At 43.4% G+C, this 24,770-nt stretch overlaps 36 non-coding genes across 36 annotated transcripts; all 36 read left to right on the forward strand.

Annotated features, from left to right (window-relative positions):
• The first annotated feature begins 263 nt into the window (after positions 1–263).
• Positions 264–345, forward strand: trnas-cga (transfer RNA serine (anticodon CGA)). Its single transcript has one exon. It is a non-coding gene; the product is annotated as a tRNA-Ser (tRNA).
• A 176-nt stretch (positions 346–521) lies between these two features.
• trnas-uga (transfer RNA serine (anticodon UGA)) lies at positions 522–603 on the forward strand. Its single transcript has one exon. It is a non-coding gene; the product is annotated as a tRNA-Ser (tRNA).
• Positions 604–779: 176 nt separating this feature from the next.
• trnas-uga (transfer RNA serine (anticodon UGA)) lies at positions 780–861 on the forward strand. The gene has a single exon. It is a non-coding gene; the product is annotated as a tRNA-Ser (tRNA).
• Positions 862–1,225: 364 nt separating this feature from the next.
• On the forward strand, positions 1,226–1,307 carry trnas-cga (transfer RNA serine (anticodon CGA)). Its single transcript has one exon. It is a non-coding gene; the product is annotated as a tRNA-Ser (tRNA).
• Positions 1,308–1,483: 176 nt separating this feature from the next.
• Positions 1,484–1,565, forward strand: trnas-uga (transfer RNA serine (anticodon UGA)). The gene has a single exon. It is a non-coding gene; the product is annotated as a tRNA-Ser (tRNA).
• A 176-nt stretch (positions 1,566–1,741) lies between these two features.
• Positions 1,742–1,823, forward strand: trnas-uga (transfer RNA serine (anticodon UGA)). The gene has a single exon. It is a non-coding gene; the product is annotated as a tRNA-Ser (tRNA).
• An 811-nt stretch (positions 1,824–2,634) lies between these two features.
• On the forward strand, positions 2,635–2,716 carry trnas-cga (transfer RNA serine (anticodon CGA)). The gene has a single exon. It is a non-coding gene; the product is annotated as a tRNA-Ser (tRNA).
• Positions 2,717–2,893: 177 nt separating this feature from the next.
• On the forward strand, positions 2,894–2,975 carry trnas-cga (transfer RNA serine (anticodon CGA)). Its single transcript has one exon. It is a non-coding gene; the product is annotated as a tRNA-Ser (tRNA).
• Positions 2,976–3,151: 176 nt separating this feature from the next.
• trnas-uga (transfer RNA serine (anticodon UGA)) lies at positions 3,152–3,233 on the forward strand. Its single transcript has one exon. It is a non-coding gene; the product is annotated as a tRNA-Ser (tRNA).
• A 364-nt stretch (positions 3,234–3,597) lies between these two features.
• On the forward strand, positions 3,598–3,679 carry trnas-cga (transfer RNA serine (anticodon CGA)). The gene has a single exon. It is a non-coding gene; the product is annotated as a tRNA-Ser (tRNA).
• A 434-nt stretch (positions 3,680–4,113) lies between these two features.
• On the forward strand, positions 4,114–4,195 carry trnas-uga (transfer RNA serine (anticodon UGA)). Its single transcript has one exon. It is a non-coding gene; the product is annotated as a tRNA-Ser (tRNA).
• Positions 4,196–4,559: 364 nt separating this feature from the next.
• trnas-cga (transfer RNA serine (anticodon CGA)) lies at positions 4,560–4,641 on the forward strand. Its single transcript has one exon. It is a non-coding gene; the product is annotated as a tRNA-Ser (tRNA).
• A 1,406-nt stretch (positions 4,642–6,047) lies between these two features.
• Positions 6,048–6,129, forward strand: trnas-uga (transfer RNA serine (anticodon UGA)). Its single transcript has one exon. It is a non-coding gene; the product is annotated as a tRNA-Ser (tRNA).
• Positions 6,130–6,305: 176 nt separating this feature from the next.
• trnas-uga (transfer RNA serine (anticodon UGA)) lies at positions 6,306–6,387 on the forward strand. The gene has a single exon. It is a non-coding gene; the product is annotated as a tRNA-Ser (tRNA).
• Positions 6,388–6,563: 176 nt separating this feature from the next.
• trnas-uga (transfer RNA serine (anticodon UGA)) lies at positions 6,564–6,645 on the forward strand. The gene has a single exon. It is a non-coding gene; the product is annotated as a tRNA-Ser (tRNA).
• A 431-nt stretch (positions 6,646–7,076) lies between these two features.
• Positions 7,077–7,158, forward strand: trnas-uga (transfer RNA serine (anticodon UGA)). Its single transcript has one exon. It is a non-coding gene; the product is annotated as a tRNA-Ser (tRNA).
• A 176-nt stretch (positions 7,159–7,334) lies between these two features.
• Positions 7,335–7,416, forward strand: trnas-uga (transfer RNA serine (anticodon UGA)). The gene has a single exon. It is a non-coding gene; the product is annotated as a tRNA-Ser (tRNA).
• A 176-nt stretch (positions 7,417–7,592) lies between these two features.
• On the forward strand, positions 7,593–7,674 carry trnas-uga (transfer RNA serine (anticodon UGA)). The gene has a single exon. It is a non-coding gene; the product is annotated as a tRNA-Ser (tRNA).
• An 811-nt stretch (positions 7,675–8,485) lies between these two features.
• On the forward strand, positions 8,486–8,567 carry trnas-cga (transfer RNA serine (anticodon CGA)). The gene has a single exon. It is a non-coding gene; the product is annotated as a tRNA-Ser (tRNA).
• Positions 8,568–8,744: 177 nt separating this feature from the next.
• trnas-uga (transfer RNA serine (anticodon UGA)) lies at positions 8,745–8,826 on the forward strand. The gene has a single exon. It is a non-coding gene; the product is annotated as a tRNA-Ser (tRNA).
• A 435-nt stretch (positions 8,827–9,261) lies between these two features.
• trnas-uga (transfer RNA serine (anticodon UGA)) lies at positions 9,262–9,343 on the forward strand. The gene has a single exon. It is a non-coding gene; the product is annotated as a tRNA-Ser (tRNA).
• A 434-nt stretch (positions 9,344–9,777) lies between these two features.
• On the forward strand, positions 9,778–9,859 carry trnas-uga (transfer RNA serine (anticodon UGA)). The gene has a single exon. It is a non-coding gene; the product is annotated as a tRNA-Ser (tRNA).
• An 811-nt stretch (positions 9,860–10,670) lies between these two features.
• Positions 10,671–10,752, forward strand: trnas-uga (transfer RNA serine (anticodon UGA)). The gene has a single exon. It is a non-coding gene; the product is annotated as a tRNA-Ser (tRNA).
• A 364-nt stretch (positions 10,753–11,116) lies between these two features.
• On the forward strand, positions 11,117–11,198 carry trnas-cga (transfer RNA serine (anticodon CGA)). Its single transcript has one exon. It is a non-coding gene; the product is annotated as a tRNA-Ser (tRNA).
• Positions 11,199–11,375: 177 nt separating this feature from the next.
• Positions 11,376–11,457, forward strand: trnas-uga (transfer RNA serine (anticodon UGA)). The gene has a single exon. It is a non-coding gene; the product is annotated as a tRNA-Ser (tRNA).
• A 436-nt stretch (positions 11,458–11,893) lies between these two features.
• Positions 11,894–11,975, forward strand: trnas-uga (transfer RNA serine (anticodon UGA)). Its single transcript has one exon. It is a non-coding gene; the product is annotated as a tRNA-Ser (tRNA).
• Positions 11,976–12,409: 434 nt separating this feature from the next.
• Positions 12,410–12,491, forward strand: trnas-uga (transfer RNA serine (anticodon UGA)). Its single transcript has one exon. It is a non-coding gene; the product is annotated as a tRNA-Ser (tRNA).
• Positions 12,492–12,921: 430 nt separating this feature from the next.
• trnas-uga (transfer RNA serine (anticodon UGA)) lies at positions 12,922–13,003 on the forward strand. Its single transcript has one exon. It is a non-coding gene; the product is annotated as a tRNA-Ser (tRNA).
• A 176-nt stretch (positions 13,004–13,179) lies between these two features.
• Positions 13,180–13,261, forward strand: trnas-uga (transfer RNA serine (anticodon UGA)). Its single transcript has one exon. It is a non-coding gene; the product is annotated as a tRNA-Ser (tRNA).
• A 176-nt stretch (positions 13,262–13,437) lies between these two features.
• On the forward strand, positions 13,438–13,519 carry trnas-uga (transfer RNA serine (anticodon UGA)). Its single transcript has one exon. It is a non-coding gene; the product is annotated as a tRNA-Ser (tRNA).
• Positions 13,520–16,034: 2,515 nt separating this feature from the next.
• On the forward strand, positions 16,035–16,116 carry trnas-uga (transfer RNA serine (anticodon UGA)). The gene has a single exon. It is a non-coding gene; the product is annotated as a tRNA-Ser (tRNA).
• Positions 16,117–16,480: 364 nt separating this feature from the next.
• Positions 16,481–16,562, forward strand: trnas-cga (transfer RNA serine (anticodon CGA)). The gene has a single exon. It is a non-coding gene; the product is annotated as a tRNA-Ser (tRNA).
• Positions 16,563–16,739: 177 nt separating this feature from the next.
• On the forward strand, positions 16,740–16,821 carry trnas-uga (transfer RNA serine (anticodon UGA)). Its single transcript has one exon. It is a non-coding gene; the product is annotated as a tRNA-Ser (tRNA).
• Positions 16,822–16,997: 176 nt separating this feature from the next.
• trnas-uga (transfer RNA serine (anticodon UGA)) lies at positions 16,998–17,079 on the forward strand. The gene has a single exon. It is a non-coding gene; the product is annotated as a tRNA-Ser (tRNA).
• Positions 17,080–17,255: 176 nt separating this feature from the next.
• On the forward strand, positions 17,256–17,337 carry trnas-uga (transfer RNA serine (anticodon UGA)). The gene has a single exon. It is a non-coding gene; the product is annotated as a tRNA-Ser (tRNA).
• A 1,069-nt stretch (positions 17,338–18,406) lies between these two features.
• On the forward strand, positions 18,407–18,488 carry trnas-uga (transfer RNA serine (anticodon UGA)). The gene has a single exon. It is a non-coding gene; the product is annotated as a tRNA-Ser (tRNA).
• Positions 18,489–24,770: the final 6,282 nt, after the last annotated feature.

Below are 24,770 nucleotides of genomic sequence, written 5' to 3' on the forward strand. Positions count from 1 at the left end.
GGGTTAATTTTTCCTGGTGTACTGTACCCTTCACATCCAGTCTAGAAAATAGCATCCTACTTTCTGAATGACATTGTTGTGGCCAAGAGGTTAAGGTGATTGACTTGAAATCCATTGGGTTTTACCTGAGCAGGTTAAAACCCTGCTGTCTACTCTATCTTCAGGTGCAGCACACATCTAGATTTTATAGCTGGGTGCATTGTACCTGGTGAACTCTAGCCTACACATCCAGCCAAAAAATAGCATGCTGCTCACTAAATGGGGTAGTCGTGGCCGAGAGGTTAAGGCGATGGACTCGAAATCTATTGGGGTTTCCCTGCGCAGGTTCGAACCCTGCCGACTACGTGGTGGTTTGTCTGTTTGCTACATGCATTTTTTCTTTCAGGAGCTTTGTTTGAGCTCATTGTCTTCTCTAACTTCAGATGCAGCACACATCTAAATTTTGTAGCCGGGTCCATTCTACCTGGTGTAATCTACCCTTTACATCCAGCATAAAAATAGCATGCTGCTCAATAAATGGGGTAGTCGTGGCCGAGAGGTTAAGGCGATGGACTTGAAATCCATTGGGGTCTCCCCGCGCAGGTTCGAACCCTGCCGACTACGTGATACTTTGTCATTTTCTTCCAAGTATTGTGTCTTTGAGAAGCTTTGTTTGAGTTCAATGTCTTCTCTAACTTCAGGTGCAGCACACATCCAGATTTTGTAGCTGGATGAATTCTACCTGGTGTACTCTACCCTACACATTCAGCCAAAAAATAGCATGCTGCTCACTAAACAGGGTAGTCGTGGCCGAAAGGTTAAGGCGATGGACTTGAAATCCATTGAGGTCTCCCCGCGCAGGTTCGAACCCTGCCGACTACGTGATGCTTCGTTTGCTTCAAGCGTTAGGTCGTGAAGCAACTTTGTTTAAGCACATTTTCATCTCTAACTTCAGATTCAGCACACATCTAGAATTTCCAGCTGGGTTAATTTTTCCTGGTGTACTGTACCCTTCACATCCAGTCTAGAAAATAGCATCCTACTTTCTGAATGACATTGTTGTGGCCAAGAGGTTAAGGTGATTGACTTGAAATCCATTGGGTTTTACCTGCGCAGGTTAAAACCCTGCTGTCTACTCTATCTTCAGGTGCAGCACACATCTAGATTTTATAGCTGGGTGCATTGTACCTGGTGAACTCTAACCTACACATCCAGCCAAAAAATAGCATGCTGCTCACTAAATGGGGTAGTCGTGGCCGAGAGGTTAAGGCGATGGACTCGAAATCTATTGGGGTTTCCCTGCGCAGGTTCGAACCCTGCCTACTACGTGGTGGTTTGCCTGTTTGCTACATGCATTTTTTCTTTCAGGAGCTTTGTTTGAGCTCATTGTCTTCTCTAACTTCAGATGCAGCACACATCTAAATTTTGTAGCCGGGTCCATTCTACCTGGTGTAATCTACCCTTTACATCCAGCATAAAAATAGCATGCTGCTCAATAAATGGGGTAGTCGTGGCCGAGAGGTTAAGGCGATGGACTTGAAATCCATTGGGGTCTCCCCGCGCAGGTTCGAACCCTGCCCACTACGTGATACTTTGTCTGTTTCCTCCAAGTATTGTGTCTTTGAGAAGCTTTGTTTGAGTTCAATGTCTTCTCTAACTTCAGGTGCAGCACACATCCAGATTTTGTAGCTGGATGAATTCTACCTGGTGTACTCTACCCTACACATTCAGCCAAAAAATAGCATGCTGCTCACTAAACAGGGTAGTCGTGGCCGAAAGGTTAAGGCGATGGACTTGAAATCCATTGGGGTCTCCCCGCGCAGGTTCGAACCCTGCCGACTACGTGATGCTTTGTTTGCTTCAAGCATTAGGTTGTGAAGCAACTTTGTTTAAGCACATTTTCATCTCTAACTTCAGATTCAGCACACATCTAGATTTTCCAGCTGGGTTAATTTTTCCTGGTGTAATGTGCCCTTCACATCCAGTCTAGAAAATAGCATCCTACTTTCTGAATCACATTGTTGTGGCCAAGAGGTTAAGGTGATTGACTTGAAATCCATTGGGTTTTACCTGCGCAGGTTAAAACCCTGCTGTCTACTCTATCTTCAGGTGCAGCACACATCTAGATTTTGTAGCTGTTTGCATTGTACCTGGTGTACTCTACCCTTCACATCCAGCCAAAAAATTAGCATGCTACTTGCTAAATGGGATAGTCGTGGCCGAGAGGTTAAGGCGATGGACTTGAAATCCATTGGGGTCTCCCCGCGCAGGTTCGAACCCTGCCAACTACGTGATGCTTCGTTTGCTTCAAGCGTTAGGTCGTGAAGCAACTTTGTTTAAGCACATTTTCATCTCTAACTTCAGATTCAGCACACATCTAGAATTTCCAGCTGGGTTAATTTTTCCTGGTGTACTGTACCCTTCACATCCAGTCTAGAAAATAGCATCCTACTTTCTGAATGACATTGTTGTGGCCAAGAGGTTAAGGTGATTGACTTGAAATCCATTGGGTTTTACCTGCGCAGGTTAAAACCCTGCTGTCTACTCTATCTTCAGGTGCAGCGCACATCTAGATTTTATAGCTGGGTGCATTGTACCTGGTGAACTCTAGCCTACACATCCAGCCAAAAAATAGCATGCTGCTCACTAAATGGGGTAGTCGTGGCCGAGAGGTTAAGGCGATGGACTCGAAATCCATTGGGGTTTCCCCGCGCAGGTTCGAACCCTGCCGACTACATGGTGGTTTGTCTGTTTGCTACATGCATTTTTTCTTTCAGGAGCTTTGTTTGAGCTCATTGTCTTCTCTAACTTCAGATGCAGCATACATCTAAATTTTGTAGCCTGGTCCATTCTACCTGGTGTAATCTACCCTTTACATCCAGCCAAAAAAATAGCATGCTGCTCAATAAATGGGGTAGTCGTGGCCGAGAGGTTAAGGCGATGGTCTCGAAATCCATTAGGGTTTCCCCGCGCAGGTTCGAACCCTGCCGACTACGTGGTGGTTTGTCTGTTTGCTACAAGCATTTTTTCTTTCAGGTGCTTTGTTTGAGCTCATTATCTTCTCTAACTTCATATGCAGAACACATCTAAATTTTGTAGCTTGATGCTTTGTACCTGGTGTACTCTACCCTACACATCCAGCCAAAAAATAGCATGCTGCTTACCGAATGTGGTAGTCGTGGCCGAGAGGTTAAGGCGATGGACTTGAAATCCATTAGGGTCTCCCCGCGCAGGTTCGAACCCTGCCGACTACGTGATGCTTTGTTTGCTTCAAGCATTAGCTCGTGAAGCAACTTTGTTTGAGCACATTTTCATCTCTAACTTCAGATTCAGCACACATCTAAATTTTCCAGCTGGGTTAATTTTTCCTGGTGTACTGTACCCTTCACATCCAGTCTAGAAAATAGCATCCTACTTTCTGAATGACATTGTTGTGGCCAAGAGGTTAAGGTGATTGACTTGAAATCCATTGGGTTTTACCTGTGCAGGTTAAAACCCTGCTGTCTACTCTATCTTCAGGTGCAGCACACATCTAGATTTTATAGCTGGGTGCATTGTACCTGGTGAACTCTAGCCTACACATCCAGCCAAAAAATAGCATGCTGCTCACTAAATGGGGTAGACGTGGCCGAGAGGTTAAGGCGATGGACTCGAAATCCATTGGGGTTTCCCTGCGCAGGTTCGAACCCTGCCGACTACGTGGTGGTTTGTCTGTTTGCTACAAGCATTTTTTCTTTCAGGAGCTTTGTTTGAGCTCATTGTCTTCTCTAACTTCAGATGCAGCACACATCTAAATTTTGTAGCTGGATGCTTTGTACCTGGTGACCTCTACCCTTCACATCAAGCCAAAAAATAGCATGCTGCCCACTCAATTGGGTAGTCGTGGCCGAGAGGTTAAGGCGATAGACTTGAAATCCATTGGGGTCTCCCCGCGCAGGTTCGAACCCTGCTGACTACGTGATACTTTGTCTGTTTCCTCCAAGCATTGTGTCTTTGAGGAGCATTGTTTGAGTTCAATGTCTTCTCTAACTTCAGGTGCTGCACACATCCAGATTTTGTAGCTGGATGCATTATACCTGGTGTACTCTACCCTACACATCCAGCCAAAAAATAGCATGCTGCTCACTAAACAGGGTAGTCGTGGCCGAGAGGTTAAGGCGATGGACTTGAAATCCATTGGGGTCACCCCGCGCAGGTTTGAACCCTGCCGACTACGTGATGCTTTGTTTGCTTCAAGCATTAGGTCGTGAAGCATCTTTTTTTGAGCACATTTTCATCTCTAACTTCAGATTCAGCACACATCTAGATATTGTAGCTGGGTTAATTTTTCCTGGTGTACTGTACCCTTCACATCCAGTCTAGAAAATAGCATCCTACTTTCTGAATGACATTGTTGTGGCCAAGAGGTTAAGGTGATTGACTTGAAATCCATTGGGTTTTACCTGCGCAGGTTAAAACCCTGCTGTCTACTCTATCTTCAGGTGCAGCACACATATAGATTTTATAGCTGGGTGCATTGTACCTGGTGAACTCTAGCCTACACTTCCAGCCAAAAAATAGCATGCTGCTCACTAAATGGGGTAGTCGTGGCCGAGAGTTTAAGGCGATGGACTCGAAATCCATTGGGGTTTCCCCGCACAGGTTCGAACCCTGCCGACTACGTGTTGGTTTGTCTGTTTGCTACATGCATTTTTTCTTTCAGGAGCTTTGTTTGAGCTCATTGGCCCTCATTTATCAATCTTGCGTAGAAGCTGGTGTATATGTTGGCGTAAGATTATGCTTACACTCCTCTCACCGCCTAATTTATGAAGCTGTGCGTACCTCTGCAATCCAGGTGTACGCAATACTTGCCCTTGATAAATGTGGCGGCTGAAAACGATCGTCTTTAGAATAACACGCCCCTATATATTCAAGTCTCCGCCTCCCCCACGCCCTCATTTTACGCCATGGACAAACAGAAGACGGCAAAGAAGCGAAACTTCTCCGACGTGGAGATCGGGCGCGCTCAATCATCTCACTAGTCCACTAGTCAGGGCACTGATTAGGACATAAGTCAATGGGCTGACTCCCTGATCAGTGCCCTGACTACTGAACTAGAGAGATGATTGAGACGCGCCCATTGAGACCATCACCAGGGAAGTGAAAAAAAAAAAAAAACGAAATTGTTTTATTTGGGAGTTTAAAGAGTGGGATTAAAGGCACCTACAAAAACAAAATATGGACCCAAATTACGAGTACTCTTAGGAGGTTGAGAAGCGCACTCCAGCAGTTTAAATAGCTGTTTGGATGATAAATTACCATCACAATGCATTATTTTACAGCACGTTTTGAAACAATTAGCATTTAATTTCGTATCACGGCACATGTATTGGGGTGTACGACAGTGATGCTGATGGGATGTGGAGTACCATTCATTCACATTAATAACTACATGACAATTTGTAAGATTCTTCTTCTTCTTCTTATTATTATTATTATTATTATTATGATTATTATTCTTAATGACGCTTGTTATTCAGAAGAATAATGTCGTTTTTATTGATTTTATTATTATTTAAAAGAAGAAGGTCATTTTTATTATTTTGTCAGTCTGAATTATTTTAGTCCCAGTCCGTGGGCAGCTGCCGGGCCAGGCGGGCCTGAAACGTCAGATAACGTCAGACGTTCATGTTGCAAAAAAATAAACACTGAATGTTGGTGTTGTGGTTTTTAATAGTGGGTCATAATATAGCATATCTTGTCAGTGCGTTTTGTGGTGCTAGGAATTGTTTTTCTGCGCATTTTCACACTAACTCAAACGTGTGTACACCACCTCCTGAGCTGGCGTAGGATTTGAGCGTGCCGTACGCCAACGTCCATATTGATAAATCTCAAAGTCACCGTGGGTTTGGGTGTACGCAAGGTGTACGCTGGAAATTTGGTGTACGCACTTTTGATAAATGAAGGCCATTGTCTTCTCTAACTTCAGATGCAGCACACATCTAAATTTTGTAGCCGGGTCCATTCTACCTGGTGTAATCTACCCTTTACATCCAGCCAAAAAAATTGCATGCTGCTCAATAAATGGGGTAGTCGTGGCCGAGAGGTTAAGGCGATGGACTTGAAATCTATTGGGGTCTCCCCGCGCAGGTTCAAACCCTGCCGACTACATTGTGGTTTGTCTATTTGCTACAAGCATTTTTTCTTTCAGGTGCTTTGTTTGGGCTCATTATCTTCTCTAACTTCATATGCAGAACACATCTAAATTTTGTAGCTGGATGCTTTGTACCTGGTGTACTCTACCCTACACATCCAGCCAAAAAATAGCATGCTGCTTACCAAATGTGGTAGTCGTGGCCGAGAGGTTAAGGCGATGGACTTGAAATCCATTGGGGTCTCCCCGCGCAGGTTCGAACCCTGCCGACTACGTGATACTTTGTCTGTTTCCTCCAAGTATTGTGTCTTTGAGAAGCTTTGTTTGAGTTCAATGTCTTCTCTAACTTCAGGTGCAGCACACATCCAGATTTTGTAGCTGGATGAATTCTACCTGGTGTACTCTACCCTACACATTCAGCCAAAAAATAGCATGCTGCTCACTAAACGGGGTAGTCGTGGCCGAGAGGTTAAGGCGATGGACTTGAAATGCATTGGGGTCTCCCCGCGCAGGTTCGAACCCTGCCGACTACGTGATGCTTTGTTTGCTTCAAGCATTAGGTCGTGAAGCAACTTTGTTTGAGCACATTTTCATCTCTAACTTCAGATTCAGCACACATCTAGATTTTCCAGCTGGGTTAATTTTTCCTGGTGTAATGTGCCCTTCACATCCAGTCTAGAAAATAGCATCCTACTTTCTGAATCACATTGTTGTGGCCAAGAGGTTAAGGTGATGGAATTGAAATCTATTGGGGTCTCCCCGCGCAGGTTCAAACCCTGCCGATTACGTTGTGGTTTGTCTATTTGCTACATGCATTTTTTCTTTCAGGTGCTTTGTTTGGGCTCATTATGTTCTCTAACTTCATATGCAGAACACATCTAAATTTTGTAGCTGGATGCTTTGTACCTGGTGTACTCTACCCTACACATCCAGCCAAAAAATAGCATGCTGCTTACCAAATGTGGTAGTCGTGGCCGAGAGGTTAAGGCGATGGACTTGAAATCCATTGGGGTCTCCCCGCGCAGGTTCAAACCCTGCCGACTACGTGAGACTTTGTCTGTTTCCTCCAAGTATTGTGTCTTTGAGAAGCTTTGTTTGAGTTCAATGTCTTCTCTAACTTCAGGTGCAGCACACATCCAGATTTTGTAGCTGGATGAATTCTACCTGGTGTACTCTACCCTAAACATTCAGCCAAAAATTAGCATGCTGCTCACTAAAAGGGGTAGTCGTGGCCGAGAGGTTAAGGCGATGGACTTGAAATCCATTGGGGTCTCCCCGCGCAGGTTCGAACCCTGCCGACTACGTGATGCTTTGTCTGTTTCCTCCAAGTATTGTGTCTTTGAGAAGCTTTGTTTGAGTTCAATGTCTTCTCTAACTTCAGGTGCAGCACACATCCAGATTTTGTAGCTGGATGAATTCTACCTGGTGTACTCTACCCTACACATTCAGCCAAAAATTAGCATGCTGCTCACTAAACGGGGTAGTCGTGGCCGAGAGGTTAAGGCGATGGACTTGAAATCCATTGGGGTCTCCCCGCGCAGGTTCGAACCCTGCCGACTACGTGATGCTTTGTTTGCTTCAAGCATTAGGTCGTGAAGCAACTTTGTTTGAGCACATTTTCATCTCTAACTTCAGATTCAGCACACATCTAGATTTACCAGCTGGGTTAATTTTTCCTGGTGTAATGTGCCCTTCACATCCAGTCTAGAAAATAGCATCCTACTTTCTGAATCACATTGTTGTGGCCGAGAGGTTAAGGTGATTGAATTGAAATCCATTGGGTTTTACCTGCGCAGGTTAAAACCCTGCTGTCTACTCTATCTTCAGGTGCAGCACACATCTAGATTTTGTAGCTGTTTGCATTGTACCTGGTGTACTCTACCCTTCACATCCAGCCAAAAAAATAGCATGCTACTCGCTAAATGGGATAGTCGTGGCCGAGAGGTTAAGGCGATGGACTTGAAATCCATTGGGGTCTCCCCGCGCAGGTTCGAACCCTGCCAACTACGTGATGCTTTGTTTGCTTCAAGCGTTAGGTCGTGAAGCAACTTTGTTTAAGCACATTTTCATCTCTAACTTCAGATTCAGCACACATCTAGAATTTCAAGTTGGGTTAATTTTTCCTGGTGTACTGTACCCTTCACATCCAGTCTAGAAAATAGCATGCTACTTTCTGAATGACATTGTTGTGGCCAAGAGGTTAAGGTGATTGACTTGAAATCCATTGGGTTTTACCTGCGCAGGTTAAAACCCTGCTGTCTACTCTATCTTCAGGTGCAGCACACATCTAGATTTTATAGCTGGGTGCATTGTACCTGGTGAACTCTAGCCTACACATCCAGCCAAAAAATAGCATGCTGCTTACTAAATGGGGTAGTCGTGGCCGAGAGGTTAAGGCGATGGACTCGAAATCCATTGGGGTTTCCCCGCGCAGGTTCGAACCCTGCCGACTACGTGGTGGTTTGTCTGTTTGCTACATGCATTTTTTCTTTCAGGAGCTTTGTTTGAGCTCATTGTCTTCTCTAACTTCAGATGCAGCACACATCTAAATTTTGTAGCCTGGTCCATTCTACCTGGTGTAATCTACCCTTTACATCCAGCCAAAAAAAAAGCATGCTGCTCAATAAATGGGGTAGTCGTGGCCGAGAGGTTAAGGCGATGGACTTGAAATCCATTGGGGTTTCCCGGCGCAGGTTCAAACCCTGCCGACTACGTGGTGTTTTGTCTGTTTGCTACAAGCATTTTTTCTTTCAGGTGCTTTGTTTGAGCTCATTATCTTCTCTAACTTCATATGCAGAACACATCTAAATTTTGTAGCTGGATGCTTTGTACCTGGTGTACTCTACCCTACACATCCAGCCAAAAAATAGCATGCTGCTTACCAAATGTAGTAGTCGTGGCCGAGAGGTTAAGGCGATGGACTTGAAATCCATTGGGGTCTCCCCGCACAGGTTCGAACCCTGCCGACTATGTGATACTTTGTCTGTTTCCTCCAAGTATTGTGTCTTTGAGAAGCTTTGTTTGAGTTCAATGTCTTCTCTAACTTCAGGTGCAGCACACAATCCAGATTTTGTAGCTGGATGCTTTGTACCTGGTGACCTCTACCCTTCACATCAAGCCAAAAAATAGCATGCTGCTCGCTAAATGGGGTAGTCGTGGCCGAGAGGTTAAGGCGATGGACTTGAAATCCATTGGGGTCTCCCCGCGCAGGTTCAAACCCTGCCGACTATGTGGTGGTTTGTCTCTTTGCTACAAGCATTATTTCTTTCAGGTGCTTTGTTTGAGCTCATTATCTTCTCTAACTTCATATGCAGAACACATCTAAATTTTGTAGCTTGATGCTTTGTACCTGGTTTACTCTACCCTACACATCCAGCCAAAAAATAGCATGCTGCTAAACAAATGTGGTAGTCGTGGCCGAGAGGTTAAGGCGATGGACTTGACGTCCATTGGGTTCTCCCCGCGCAGGTTCGAACCCTGCCGACTACGTGATACATTGTCTGTTTCCTCCAAGTATTGTGTCTTTGAGAAGCTTTGTTTGAGTTCAATGTCTTCTCTAAATTCAGGTGCAGCACACATCCAGATTTTGTAGCTGGATGAATTCTACCTGGTGTACTCTACCCTACACATTCAGCCAAAAAATAGCATGCTGCTCACTAAACGGGGTAGTCGTGGCCGAGAGGTTAAGGCGATGTACTTGAAATGCATTGGGGTCTCCCCGCGCAGGTTCGAACCCTGCCGACTACGTGATGCTTTTTTTGCTTCAAGCATTAGGTCGTGAAGCAACTTTGTTTGAGCACATTTTCATCTCTAACTTCAGATTCAGCACACATCTAGATTTTCCAGCTGGGTTAATTTTTCCTGGTGTAATGTGCCCTTCACATCCAGTCTAGAAAATAGCATCCTACTTTCTGAATCACATTGTTGTGGCCAAGAGGTTAAGGTGATTGAATTGAAATCCATTGGGTTTTACCTGCGCAGGTTAAAACCCTGCTGTCTACTCTATCTTCAGGTGCAGCACACATCTAGATTTTGTAGCTGTTTGCATTGTACCTGGTGTACTCTACCCTTCACATCCAGCCAAAAAAATAGCATGCTACTCGCTAAATGGGATAGTCGTGGCCGAGAGGTTAAGGCGATGGACTTGAAATCCATTGGGGTCTCCCCGCGCAGGTTCGAACCCTGCCAACTACGTGATGCTTTGTTTGCTTCAAGCGTTAGGTCGTGAAGCAACTTTGTTTAAGCACATTTTCATCTCTAACTTCAGATTCAGCACACATCTAGAATTTCAAGCTGGGTTAATTTTTCCTGGTGTACTGTACCCTTCACATCCAGTCTAGAAAATAGCATCCTACTTTCTGAATGACATTGTTGTGGCCAAGAGGTTAAGGTGATTGACTTGAAATCCATTGGGTTTTACCTGCGCAGGTTAAAACCCTGCTGTCTACTCTATCTTCAGGTGCAGCACACATATAGATTTTATAGCTGGGTGCATTGTACCTGGTGAACTCTAGCCTACACATCCAGCCAAAAAATAGCATGCTGCTTACTAAATGGGGTAGTCGTGGCCGAGAGGTTAAGGCGATGGACTTGAAATCCATTGGGGTCTCCCCGCGCAGGTTCGAACCCTGCCGACTATGTGATGCTTTGTTTGCTTCAAGCATTAGGTCGTGAAGCAACTTTGTTTGAGCACATTTTCATCTCTAACTTCAGATTCAGCACACATCTAGAATTTCCAGCTGGGTTATTTTTTCCTGGTGTACTGTACCCTTCACATCCAGTCTAGAAAATAGCATCCTACTTTCTGAATCACATTGTTGTGGCCAAGAGGTTAAGGTGATTGACTTGAAATCCATTGGGTTTTACCTGAGCAGGGTAAAACCCTGCTGTCTACTCTATCTTCAGGTGCAGCACACATCTAGATTTTATAGCTGGGTGCATTGTACCTGGTGAACTCTAGCCTACACTTCCAGCCAAAAAATAGCATGCTGCTCACTAAATGGGGTAGTCGGGGCCGAGAGTTTAAGGCGATGGACTCGAAATCCATTGGGGTTTCCCCGCGCAGGTTCGAACCCTGCCGACTACGTGGTGGTTTGTCTGTTTGCTACATGCATTTTTTCTTTCAGGAGCTTTGTTTGAGCTCATTGTCTTCTCTAACTTCAGATGCAGCACACATCTAAATTTTGTAGCCGGGTCCATTCTACCTGGTGTAATCTACCCTTTACATCCAGCCAAAAAAATAGCATGCTGCTCAATAAATGGGGTAGTTGTGGCCAAGAGGTTAAGGCGATGGACTTGAAATCCATTGGGGTCTCCCCGCGCAGGTTCAAACCCTGCCGACTACGTCGTGGTTTGTCTATTTGCTACAAGCATTTTTTCTTTCAGGTGCTTTGTTTGAGCTCATTATCTTCTCTAACTTCATATGCAGAACACATCTAAATTTTGTAGCTGGATGCTTTGTACCTGGTGTACTCTACCCTACACATCCAGCCAAAAAAATAGCATGCTACTCGCTAAATGGGATAGTCGTGGCCGAGAGGTTAAGGCGATGGACTTGAAATCCATTGGGGTCTCCCCGCACAGGTTCGAACCCTGCCGACTATGTGATACTTTGTCTGTTTCCTCCAAGTATTGTGTCTTTGAGAAGCTTTGTTTGAGTTCAATGTCTTCTCTAACTTCAGGTGCAGCACACAATCCAGATTTTGTAGCTGGATGCTTTGTACCTGGTGACCTCTACCCTTCACATCAAGCCAAAAAATAGCATGCTGCTCGCTAAATGGGGTAGTCGTGGCCGAGAGGTTAAGGCGATGGACTTGAAATCCATTGGGGTCTCCCCGCGCAGGTTCAAACCCTGCCGACTATGTGGTGGTTTGTCTCTTTGCTACAAGCATTATTTCTTTCAGGTGCTTTGTTTGAGCTCATTATCTTCTCTAACTTCATATGCAGAACACATCTAAATTTTGTAGCTTGATGCTTTGTACCTGGTTTACTCTACCCTACACATCCAGCCAAAAAATAGCATGCTGCTAAACAAATGTGGTAGTCGTGGCCGAGAGGTTAAGGCGATGGACTTGACGTCCATTGGGTTCTCCCCGCGCAGGTTCGAACCCTGCCGACTACGTGATACATTGTCTGTTTCCTCCAAGTATTGTGTCTTTGAGAAGCTTTGTTTGAGTTCAATGTCTTCTCTAAATTCAGGTGCAGCACACATCCAGATTTTGTAGCTGGATGAATTCTACCTGGTGTACTCTACCCTACACATTCAGCCAAAAAATAGCATGCTGCTCACTAAACGGGGTAGTCGTGGCCGAGAGGTTAAGGCGATGTACTTGAAATGCATTGGGGTCTCCCCGCGCAGGTTCGAACCCTGCCGACTACGTGATGCTTTTTTTGCTTCAAGCATTAGGTCGTGAAGCAACTTTGTTTGAGCACATTTTCATCTCTAACTTCAGATTCAGCACACATCTAGATTTTCCAGCTGGGTTAATTTTTCCTGGTGTAATGTGCCCTTCACATCCAGTCTAGAAAATAGCATCCTACTTTCTGAATCACATTGTTGTGGCCAAGAGGTTAAGGTGATGGACTTGAAATCTATTGGGGTCTCCCCGCGCAGGTTCAAACCCTGCCGATTACGTTGTGGTTTGTCTATTTGCTTCATGCATTTTTTCTTTCAGGTGCTTTTTTGGGCTCATTATCTTCTCTAACTTCATATGCAGAACACATCTAAATTTTGTAGCTGGATGCTTTGTACCTGGTGTACTCTACCCTACACATCCAGCCAAAAAATAGCATGCTGCTTACCAAATGTGGTAGTCGTGGCCGAGAGGTTAAGGCGATGGACTTGAAATCCATTGGGGTCTCCCTGCGCAGGTTCGAACCCTGCCGACTACGTGATACTTTGTCTGTTTCCTCCAAGTATTGTGTCTTTGAGAAGCTTTGTTTGAGTTCAATGTCTTCTCTAACTTCAGGTGCAGCACACATCCAGATTTTGTAGCTGGATGAATTCTACCTGGTGTACTCTACCCTACACATTCAGCCAAAAATTAGCATGCTGCTCACTAAAAGGGGTAGTCGTGGCCGAGAGGTTAAGGCGATGGACTTGAAATCCATTGGGGTCTCCCCGCGCAGGTTCGAACCCTGCCGACTATGTGATGCTTTGTCTGTTTCCTCCAAGTATTGTGTCTTTGAGAAGCTTTGTTTGAGTTCAATGTCTTCTCTAACTTCAGGTGCAGCACACATCCAGATTTTGTAGCTGGATGAATTCTACCTGGTGTACTCTACCCTACACATTCAGCCAAAAATTAGCATGCTGCTCACTAAACGGGGTAGTCGTGGCCGAGAGGTTAAGGCGATGGACTTGAAATCCATTGGGGTCTCCCCGCGCAGGTTCGAACCCTGCCGACTACGTGATGCTTTGTTTGCTTCAAGCATTAGGTCGTGAAGCAACTTTGTTTGAGCACATTTTCATCTCTAACTTCAGATTCAGCACACATCTAGATTTTCCAGCTGGGTTAATTTTTCCTGGTGTAATGTGCCCTTCACATCCAGTCTAGAAAATAGCATCCTACTTTCTGAATCACATTGTTGTGGCCAAGAGGTTAACCTGTTAAGCTGATTTCTAAATTTTGAAAAAATCCTAAGAAATGTATACTCAGACTAAAACAAATACAGTTTGTGAATCCTTTGCACTAAAAGCATAATTATGGTCTCATTTGAAAGCAGACACCTGGCAGTTTACTGTAAAGTGAAAATGATAATATTTTTTATAATAAAAAAAAGCTATAATAAGCTTCAAAGTTTTGTAAAGTTATTAGAAATTTATTTGTATGATATATCTTTATGAAAATAAAATTGAAGTGGGCCTTGGAGAAATCTAGAAATGCACTACAGCTAAAGCCACAAGTCTGACCATGTTATATTTCAGATCTGAAGATGATCAGTCTAAAACTCTGCATTTTATTAAACGTTTTACAAGATCGTTTCATGTGATTTTATTTTGAGATATCGCTGAAATATCAACTGATGTTTATTGCCACATCTTCTCAGCTTTCAGTCGCTGTATTGCCTCTATTGTTTAGAGGTGCAAACTGCCCCATTCAGTTTGTCTCCCCGGCATTCACACTTCTGCGGACTGGTTATGGCTCCAATTATTATTCTTTTGTCTGCATTATAATTACTAACGATTCTCTATTCAAACTGTTCTATTCAAACCTCATTTCTAAATCAAACCTCTCACTTTACCCTCACTGAGACTCTATTGAATGCATTTCGTCCAAATAAGCATTTCAGTAGTTTTACATTTAGAAAATGTTCATAAAAATAAAGTATTTACTCAGTGGCAGGTGCATCTAGGGCAAGCTAGCATGTTAGCTTAGCACACCAGCAAAACAACAATTTATACGATTAAAATCATGTTTTATTCAAAACTTGCTTCATATCACTTTATATTTTATATGTAGAGTGTTTTATATAACAATATGTGATCTCATATAGCTTCGGGTCAAAAAATCTGACAGAAAATATACAATGCTAAAAGCTATGTGGAATAGCATTGCATTATAAATATCATCTATTATGAAACCACCCAACATGGCATAAAGAACACAGACCAACCATATATTGCCGCGATTGTGTGTTTATTGTCTTAAAACGTGTTTATCTGCATAAAATAGCGATCTGACGATCCCAGGGAGCTGTGTGGATATGTCCATATGTCAGATACTTCCTGAATGTCACATGGTGTGTCTGTTCTTCATGTGTTCCCCATGGGGTGAATTTTCAGTAGTACAGCTTTCCAGCGCCCTCCGGCTGCCAGAATGAATTGAAAACACAGCATATCACAGCCTACTGCTATCATAATCATACATCCGCGGATTTTGGATAAAGATTGAATAAATAATACTTCTCTGTATAGAAATTTGACTCAAACGTGTGAGAATCTATCAATATTTCTCCACATCTGCACACTTTTGAAGTAAAAGCCCTGAGGGAAGTTGTTTTGTCGAGTGTCTTCATGACGACCAAGGAGGATTTTTTTATGAATGGGAGCAAATGACGCGCATATTACAATCAAAAGGTAGCGACGCCCAAGATCATATTCATAACTCCTGGAACATATTAACACATTACGGTCACTATAAGACTTTGAGAATAAAACAGAGGTAAAAAAATTAAACTTTAGTCTTAGATCTTTTTAATGATGTATAGTTTGTCAAGGTAATTACTTACATCTGATAGTAATTTTGAGCTAATTTAAACAAAGAGACCTTCAGTGCGTCCTCGTCCTCGTGACGGTTATCAGGTTAAGGTGATTGAATTGAAATCCATTGGGTTTTACCTGCGCAGGTTAAAACCCTGCTGTCTACTCTATCTTCAGGTGCAGCACACATCTAGATTTTGTAGCTGTTTGCATTGTACCTGGTGTACTCTACCCTTCACATCCAGCCAAAAAAATAGCATGCTACTCGCTAAATGGGATAGTCGTGGAAGAGAGGTTAAGGCGATGGACTTGAAATCCATTGGGGTCTCCCCGCGCAGGTTCGAACCCTGCCAACTACGTGATGCTTTGTTTGCTTCAAGCGTTAGGTCGTGAAGCAACTTTGTTTAAGCACATTTTCATCTCTAACTTCAGATTCAGCACACATCTAGAATTTCAAGCTGGGTTAATTTTTCCTGGTGTACTGTACCCTTCACATCCAGTCTAGAAAATAGCATCCTACTTTCTGAATGACATTGTTGTGGCCAAGAGGTTAAGGTGATTGACTTGAAATCCATTGGGTTTTACCTGCGCAGGTTAAAACCCTGCTGTCTACTCTATCTTCAGGTGCAGCACACATATAGATTTTATAGCTGGGTGCATTGTACCTGGTGAACTCTAGCCTACACATCCAGCCAAAAAATAGCATGCTGCTTACTAAATGGGGTAGTCGTGGCCGAGAGGTTAAGGCGATGGACTTGAAATCCATTGGGGTCTCCCCGCGCAGGTTCGAACCCTGCCGACTATGTGATGCTTTGTTTGCTTCAAGCATTAGGTCGTGAAGCAACTTTGTTTGAGCACATTTTCATCTCTAACTTCAGATTCAGCACACATCTAGAATTTCCAGCTGGGTTATTTTTTCCTGGTGTACTGTACCCTTCACATCCAGTCTAGAAAATAGCATCCTACTTTCTGAATCACATTGTTGTGGCCAAGAGGTTAAGGTGATTGACTTGAAATCCATTGGGTTTTACCTGAGCAGGGTAAAACCCTGCTGTCTACTCTATCTTCAGGTGCAGCACACATCTAGATTTTATAGCTGGGTGCATTGTACCTGGTGAACTCTAGCCTACACTTCCAGCCAAAAAATAGCATGCTGCTCACTAAATGGGGTAGTCGGGGCCGAGAGTTTAAGGCGATGGACTCGAAATCCATTGGGGTTTCCCCGCGCAGGTTCGAACCCTGCCGACTACGTGGTGGTTTGTCTGTTTGCTACATGCATTTTTTCTTTCAGGAGCTTTGTTTGAGCTCATTGTCTTCTCTAACTTCAGATGCAGCACACATCTAAATTTTGTAGCCGGGTCCATTCTACCTGGTGTAATCTACCCTTTACATCCAGCCAAAAAAATAGCATGCTGCTCAATGAATGGGGTAGTTGTGGCCAAGAGGTTAAGGCGATGGACTTGAAATCCATTGGGGTCTCCCCGCGCAGGTTCAAACCCTGCCGACTACGTCGTGGTTTGTCTATTTGCTACAAGCATTTTTTCTTTCAGGTGCTTTGTTTGAGCTCATTATCTTCTCTAACTTCATATGCAGAACACATCTAAATTTTGTAGCTGGATGCTTTGTACCTGGTGTACTCTACCCTACACATCCAGCCAAAAAATAGCATGCTGCTTACCAAATGTGGTAGTCGTGGCCGAGAGGTTAAGGCGATGGACTTGAAATCCATTGGGGTCTCCCCGCGCAGGTTCGAACCCTGCCGACTATGTGATACTTTGTCTGTTTCCTCCAAGTATTCTGTCTTTGAGAAGCTTTGTTTGAATTCAATGTCTTCTCTAACTTCAGGTGCAGCACACATCCAGATTTTGTAGCTGGATGCATTCTACCTGGTGTACTCTACCCTACACATTCAGCCAAAAAATAGCATGCTGCTCACTAAACGGGGTAGTCGTGGCCGAGAGGTTAAGGCGATGGACTTGAAATCCATTGGGGTCTCCCTGCGCAGGTTCGAACCCTGCCGACTACGTGATGCTTTGTTTGCTTCAAGCATTAGGTCGTGAAGCAACTTTGTTTAAGCACATTTTCATCTCTATCTTCAGATTCAGCACACATCTAGATTTTCCAGCTGGGTTAATTTTTCCTGGTGTACTGTACCCTTCACATCCAGTCTAGAAAATAGCATCCTACTTTCTGAATAACATTGTTGTGGCCAAGAGGTTAAGGTGATTGACTTGAAATCCATTAGGTTTTACCTGCGCAGGTTAAAACCCTGCTGTCTACTCTATCTTCAGGTGCAGCACACATCTAGATTTTGTAGCTGTTTGCATTGTACCTGGTGTACTCTACCCTTCACATCCAGCCAAAAAAATAGCATGCTGCTCACTAAATGGGATAGTCATGGCCGAGAGGTTAAGGCGATGGACTTGAAATCTTTTGGGGTCTCCCCGCGCAGGTTCAAACCCTGCCGACTACGTGATGCTTTGTTTGCTTCAAGCGTTAGGTCGTGAAGCAACTTTGTTTAAGCACAATTTCATCTCTAACTTCAGATTCAGCACACATCTAGAATTTCCAGCTGGGTTAATTTTTCCTGGTGTACTGTACCCTTCACATCCAGTCTAGAAAATAGCATCCTACTTTCTGAATGACATTGTTGTGGCCAAGAGGTTAAGGTAATTGACTTGAAATCCATTGGGTTTTACCTGTGCAGGTTAAAACCCTGCTGTCTACTCTATCTTCAGGTGCAGCACACATCTAGATTTTATAGCTGGGTGCATTGTACCTGGTGAACTCTAGCCTACACATCCAGCCAAAAAATAGCATGCTGCTCACTAAATGGGGTAGACGCGGCCGAGAGGTTAGGGCAATGTACTCGAAATCCATTGGGGTTTCTCTGCGCAGGTTCGAACCCTGCCGACTACGTGGTGGTTTGTCTGTTTGCTACATGCATTTTTTCTTTCAGGAGCTTTGTTTGAGCTCATTGTCTTCTCTAACTTCAGATGCAGCACACATCTAAATTTTGTAGCTGGATGCTTTGTACCTGGTGACCTCTACCCTTCACATCAAGCCAAAAAATAGCATGCTGCCCGCTAAATTGGGTAGTCGTGGCCGAGAGGTTAAGGCGATGGACTTGAAATCCATTGGGGTCTCCCCGCGCAGGTTCGAACCCTGCCGACTACGTGATACTTTGTCTGTTTCCTCCAAGTATTGTGTCTTTGAGAAGCTTTGTTTGAGTTCAATGTTTTCTCTAACTTCAGGTGCAGCACACATCCAGATTTTGTAGCTGGATGAATTCTACCTGGTGTACTCTACCCTACACATGCAGCCAAAAATTAGCATGCTGCTCACTAAACGGGGTAGTCGTCCCGGAGAGCGAACGTCTGTCTAATAACAACAAATCACGTCGCTGCATTTCCATCTTTTCCATTTTGGACAGGCCAATCAGATTACTGCATTTCCATTATATCCATTTTAAGACAGCCAATCACTGTCGCCAATTTCTATCTTTGCCGGAGCATGCGCAGTAAGTCCGCCCCCCATCGCCGACAGCGAGTTATTATTAAACTTTTGTGTGAGTTATTTTAGGAAAATACCGCAGTGAACTCCGTCTTTAATCTTAGCGACTTGGCAATTTAATCAACTGAGGTAATATTCCTTTATTTAATTAAATAGCTAGCTAAAATTAAGAAAAACATATGAGTTAACATTTAGTTAACAATAGTTTTTAAAATAAAATGTTTTAAGTCCGTTTTTGATCTTAGGGATTTGGCAATTGAAACCACCGAGGTAAGATTCCTATATTAAATTAACTGACTAGCTTAAAATAAGTAAAAACATGTAGGAGTTACCATTTAATAGTTTGTCAAATAAACGTTTGCATTATTTTTAGGTAAGACGTGAAAGGTGTTGTTTTATTTAGTCAGCTAACGTTAGCTAGTTTACATTGTTATAATGACATTGTTATAACGTTGGAGCGACACCTGATATTGTGTTGAATTTTAACACCCAAAATGAATGAGTTTATTGTGTTGTATTCAGGTGTTGCATCTGTTATAACATGAGACTTTGTGTTTAACGTCACCAACTACTGGATAATAAACTTAATATGATTGTACTAAATAACTTGTATATGTCCTACTACTATGTAACGTTATTAGTATATTATACACTAAGTTGAGATGTGTCTATATACAGGAGTTTTATAATAGTGAGTTAAAATACACTCGCTGATATGATTATACCATGTACCGAGTTAGAAATTTAAATGTAAAAGTTACAAATGTATTTAGTCTAGTGATGGAAGATGGCTTCCAAACTAAAAAAGCACAGAGCTATGGACGACGAGGAGTGGATGTCACGCCTACGAAGGTTTGCTGCTGTAGGGGTCTGGCCTTCTGAGGCAGGAAACAGGCCGGCACCCCGCCAGAGAAAGTGGCATGACCTGTATCTGAAGGTAAATTATAAAGTAATATGTGCACAATTATAAAACATAATGTTATGTCATATTGAAAGGGGGAACTTTCTTATGAATCCCTGTCAAACAATATTACAGATTCAAAAATGTCCAGTGCAACTGAGGGGACAAATGACTTTGTTTGGAGTTTGTTGTAGTTGTGGATTCCATACAACAACGGTATTTAAAAATATGTTCCTCAAATTATGAAGTGTTGGTGTTGTAGTCTCTATTATTAAATACAATTTTCTTTTCTTTTAAACTGTAGCCTTCCAGGCCGGTGTCCTCTTCAATGACACTGGGTCCCTTGTCTGCATCACTTGTTGCATCATCATCTGCCGCGACACTGGGGCAAACATTGGGACAGACAGCTACACCGGGGCAGACAGCTACAGCAGGGCAAACACTGGGACAGACGGCTACAGTGGGGCAAACACTGGGACAGACGGCTACACCGGGGCAAACACTGGGACAGACAGCTACACCGGGGCAAACACTGGGACAGACAGCTACACCGGGGCAAACACTGGGACAGACAGCTACACCGGGGCAAACACTGGGACAGACGGCTACACCGGGGCAGACAGCTACAGCGGGGCAAACACTGGGACAGACAGCTACACCGGGGCAAACACTGGGACAGACAGGTACACCGGGGCAAACACTGGGACAGACGGCTACACCGGGGCAGACAGCTACAGCGGGGCAAACACTGGGACGGATAGCACCCCGCAAGCCAGCTTTGACTATGGCATCAGTAAGTAAAATAAGGGTTTACTGATACTGATATTTAAATTTTAGCATATTCAAAAAATATCCATTTTAATTAGGCTCCACTTAAGATTACTTTTTTTTTCAGTTTATAAAGCCACGGTTCGGTGGGTCTCAGGGTGCCGCTTTAAAGCCAAACTTACATTTGGGCAGGAAGCATGCAACCAAGGTAATGTAAAGAGAATGACAGTTTGAATTTGCTTTTATAATCATATAATCAATAAGGACAGATTAATATTCTATATAATGTTGTAAACTGTGGTCATATTCTTTCAGCCCATCAGTTGCTCTTCCATGTCTAGCACTGTCTCAAGTGACATGACAAGGAAAACATCATTGCCTGCCTGCAGTCCCAGGATGTACATTCAGACTGTCTCTATTCTTTCTCTTCCTCCCTCTCCTGTGTCCACAACCTCCTCTTTGATACCATCGGCACCTGCTAGAGCTGTAAGACACTCTTAAATTACAAAATTAATAACTTGTATTGTTACAAAATTACAAAGAATTAAGTGATTTTCTTCACAATGATACTTAACTTCTTTCATGAGTGACATGCAATCATGTATGTATATGTGTGTGTGTGTGTGTGTGTATATATATATATATATGAAAAAAAATGTATTCCTATATTTTTTTATAAAGGAAGTGTCAGCTGCTGCCGCCTCCTCCTCTGGTACCTCTTCGTCTCCTCTTGCCCCTGTGATCTCTGCATCTGCCACTGCCACCTCTGATGCTGCATCTGTGGTCGGTTGTTCAGCTCACCCTGAGACTGCTCCTGGTTCAGAGCCTGGCTGGCTCCCTGCAAAGATGATGCAAACCATACCACCTCAGGATCAGAACTGGATTTCATCTGCTCTGTGGAGGAACCAGCGGCTGTGCACTGACCTGAAGTTATGGTATGATCCACCAGAGCCAGCGCTCATATATCATCAGGCTCCCACTCCAGAGCATTTTTTCACACACCGGCTTCTTGTGTGGATGCCATACCACCTTTGGAGGGTAAGGCTGTCCTGTCCTGTGTGTGGAAAACAGCTCACAGGTTATGGAGCCCACAAGAGAGCCCGCCAGGTTTTGGATGTGGATAGGTACTATCTGATGATCACAGAGACTCTCTGGTGCAGTTCAGCTGGTTGTAAAACTAGTTACATTTCCACCAGCAAGACCATCTTGGACCAGCTGGATTTGGCACACAGAATGGAGTTCCGACTGATCCTGACACAAAAGTGAGTATACTGAAATTATTTAACCTCTGTAACAAAAAGCTCTTTTTAATATTTTCCATTTTTTGTTCTCTTTTTAACTTTGTTTTTTAAATACAGATACGCTTGTGACATGCGAGTGATCCGTTTTTTGAGGGAGAGGACCTTGGGTAATAGCCCCAGCCGCTTGGTCCGGCAGATTAGGGAAAATCACAGCGAGGAGTGGCTTAAGCGTGTTTGTCGCTACCTTGGCGTATGCTCAGACTTTGCTGCCAAGCCAAGCCTGCTCCCTGTGAAGTTCCACGATCCTCCTAAGCCAGTCGATATCCCTTCCCACAGATGGATGTTGGCTGTTTATGGCCGGGACATTTTAAGCAGGCTGGATCACATCAAAGCCAGTATAACATCTACCTTTGGCAATATATTAAAAATGGATTCCACAAAAAAGGTAAATATTTTTAACTCTTAACACTGTAAAATCCTATTTCACAAACAAAAATCTAAAATACTACATTAGCAGTAAAGACTTGAAACCAGAGTGGCAAGGCCTAGGCAACATCAATACATGCATTCCAGTATTACGGTAATTGGTGTATGCAGGATTCATCATAACCCTTTGTTCGTAGTGTGGTCCCAAAAAATCAGATAGCCCTTCAAACAAAGATTTTTCGTGACGATTTTTCTAGGTATGATGAATCCTGCATACAAACAAGGGATAGGGGAAAGGGCTAAGGGGTAGAAATGGAATTGGGCCTTTGGCACTCACTGTCTTGTCTGTTTGATCCCAGATAACCAAGAAGCTATCAGGCTTTGCCAAGGGGACCGCCTTGTGGCTTACATCTGTGAGCAATGAAGTGGGCCAAATCCTCATCAGTGTCTTGACTGCTCAGGAGGGACCGGCTCTTGACACCATGGCTACTGAGCTCATCCGTAGGTACAGCAATGCTGGAGTGGGTCCTCCTCAGCTTCTCTATGTTGACTGTGAATGTTGTCGGGAGGGCGCAGGACAGACAAAGCTAAAACAAAGGTTTGGTGGGTGGCCAGACCTGGTTGTAAAGCTGGACATATACCACTTCATGCGGCGACTGGCATCTGGGTGTACAAAGGATGCACATCCTCTGTACCCCATCTTCATGTCCAGACTGTCAAGCTGCATTTTTGAATGGGACAGTGGAGATGTTGCATTGCTGCGTCAAGCTAAAAGGGAACAGATGAAACGAGAAGGTGTTCCAGGGATCACTGAAAAATTAGTGGAGCAGCAGATAACTAAGGAGGAACTGGCATTGCACTGCAGGAGGCAGACAAGAGGGGAGCGGCAGACGATCATAATGATTGAACTGCTTCTTAATGAGCTCATGGGGGTAAAGGGCAGAGACCTTCTTGGTGTCCCTCTGTTGGACCATAAGAGGATGCAGCACATCTGGCAAATCCAGAAAAAGCATGTGAAGTGCATTCAGGATGAACCAGGTGTCCTCTTGTACACTGTAACTGGCACCACTACTAAGGAGGGCATTGTCTTGCCAAACTACAGATGTGCGAGAGGCTCAACATCACTTGAATCCTTCCACCTACATTTGAACAGGTTCATTCCAGGTCAGTATGAATCACTTTTTATTCATCAGCATTATTACATATTTGCAGTTAAACATTGTATTAGTAATACTAGTTGTAGTATTGTTATTATTAATATATTATTATTATTATTACCCTTGAAACACTGACACAGTTAATGTCTGTCAAAGAACCAAACAATATCAGATAACCTAACAATATTGCTCATATTTGTTTTATCTTAAGGAACCAGTGCCAACAGCCTGAATTTCCAGCTGTACCTCCTGGAAGGCCTTAACAGATGGAATCAGGACCGTAAAGCTGCATCCCTGGCAGTCAGGCCTCCATCGCTGCTCAGCTACTCAGGCGACCTTGTACACTGTGTCAACAACTACAGTGTCAAGGTGCTTGGAAGGAAGCTTGTCCCCTCTTTTCACCCACCTGCTGTTTACACTGGTTAGTTTAAGCTTTCCATCATTAAGTTATTTTTTTATATACATAAAATTGAATGATCTTTTTAGGAATTTTCTGAAAAGTGAATTTTCCTGTATCCTATTTTCTTTTCTGTCTCAGGGGAGTTAATAGGTATAGATTACCTATACCGCCAGACAGGGAGGGCCTTGCAGGATGTCCAACCTGACTCAGAGGAGACTGAGCAGATGCTGGAAGATGTTGGCACAGAGGAAGAGCTGGAAGATGAGGGCTTTGAAGATGCTGGTTTGGACCCAACCGTTGGGCTACTGGACCCGTCCTCTGGTCCATCACCTACCACCACCAGCTCAGCCATCATAACAACTCCCACCTCTCTTCAGGCCACTACTGATTTCACTACAGCTGCACTTGAGCAACAAATGGTAATTATAGCCATCACTTTTTTTATCATATTGTGTCATTGGACTTCCCAATTGCTCCGAAAAACTTTATATAAAAATATTATATAAAATTATAATATGTATAATAATACTCATTATTATTGTATTATAATAATAATAATAAGAAAATGTATTTGTATATCTCTTTTCAAATCACACAACAATACACAATGCAATCAGGAAATTGACACAGATGAAAGACAATTAATTCAAACCTGAAGAATATATAAATGAATAAAATAATAATGCACAAGATAAGCTCTAATTAAAATCCATTTTTATAAAAATGTATTTTATATTTTCCAGATTGCGCATGCCTGTAACAGCTCTGCTGTTGCTAGTCCCTCCTCTTCACTGCCATCAAGCGTCACCCCTGCATCACCACAACAACTGGCAAGTGTTTTATGGCATTTTGTACCAGTGTTGTTGCTTGTAATTGTATTATTTTGATGTTTATTTCATTAGTATTTTTTATTATTATATTTATCAGGTTTCAAATGAGCACACCACTGCACCCTCTGGCCCAACATATTTCCCCACCAGCCTAGACTCTGCTCCTCCTTACTTTTCCATCGTCCCAGCCTCTCTTGCAACTACTACAGCTACAAGTCACTCT

The sequence above is a fragment of the Pseudorasbora parva genome, chromosome 6 (assembly GCF_024679245.1).
Source record: "Pseudorasbora parva isolate DD20220531a chromosome 6, ASM2467924v1, whole genome shotgun sequence".
Taxonomy (NCBI): Eukaryota; Metazoa; Chordata; class Actinopteri; order Cypriniformes; family Gobionidae; genus Pseudorasbora; species Pseudorasbora parva.